Raw genomic sequence first — 1,285 nt, 5'->3', positions numbered from 1 at the left:
GGAGGGGGAGGGTGGGGGGGTGGCAGTGAGCCAGCCAGTTAGGCCAGTGAGCAGAGGGGTGAGACAACCCAGCTCAGCCCAGCCCAGCCCAGGGCTGTACAATGCTGGGATGCTGGGGGACTCTGATTTAACTTGAACCAGGAAGTGGTCTGGGACAAAAGTTTCATAAACCAGGTTGACCTAAATCAGTTAAGTCTGATACTGTATTCAACCAGGTTTATCTTAAACCAGTTTCTGCCATTTTGAAACTGGTTTATATGCACTGAACTTCTATTCTGTTACAGGTTTAAATCAGTTTCTGATCACTTAAACTGGTTTATATGTAGCTTCTCTCCCTAGCCCTAGAGATCTCTTGGCTGAGCTTCCCACACTTCACTGTTGCCATTCTCAGGAAGCTTCTCTCAGTCCCTTTGGGTACAAGAAAATGGCTTTTGGTTCATTAGAAAAGTCTCTGGGGATCTTTTCTAGCCCTTGACTTGCAGAGGTCTTGCAGAGCTAACCTGTGCTTAACACAAAACACATCAATAAACCACAGCAATAGTACTGGTAAACAATATCATTCTTCAATTCAGTGGAATTAGAAAGCAAGTGAAAAGGCAGAAAAAGAACATTCCCTGCACCTGTCCCTTTTCATAGAATCATGGAATCATAGAATCACTGAGTCGGAAGGGACCTAGATAGATCATCTAGTCCAACCCCTGCCATGGGCAGGAAGGAGCACTGGGGGTGGCAGGGGTCATAAGACCCCAGCCATGTGCCTATTCAGTCTCCTCTTGAAGATTTCCAGGGAAGGTGAGAGCACCACCTCTCTGGGAAGCCTATTCCAGGCTCTGTCCGCCCTTATAGTGAAGTAGTTCTTCCTAAAATCTAATCTAAACCTATCCTTCCTCAGCTTGTGGCCATTGTTCCTGGTGACCCCAAGGGGGGCCCCGGTGAACAGACTTTCCCTGAGTCCCTGCTGGTGGCCCCTGATAAGGTTGTAGGCAACCACAAGATCCCCCCTGTCTCCTCTTGCGGATACTGAAGAGATTCAGGTCCCTCAGCCTCTCCTCATAGGGCTGGCCACAGAGGCCCTCAACCATATGAGTGGCCCTCCTCTGGACCCTCTCCAGGTTCTCCATGTCCCTCTTGAAGTGCGATGCCCAGAACTGGACGTAGTACTTTAGCTGTGGCCTGACCAGCGCCGCATAGAGGGGGAGCAAGACCTCTCTGGACCTGTTAGTGATGCCCCTGTTGATGCATGACAGGGTGCGGTTGGCTCTGCCTATTGCTTCGTTGCATTGGC

This window comes from Crocodylus porosus, unplaced genomic scaffold (assembly GCF_001723895.1).
Source record: "Crocodylus porosus isolate Cpor-Errol unplaced genomic scaffold, CroPor_comp1, whole genome shotgun sequence".
Lineage (NCBI taxonomy): Eukaryota > Metazoa > Chordata > Crocodylia > Crocodylidae > Crocodylus > Crocodylus porosus.
This window is presented reverse-complemented; position numbering follows the sequence as displayed.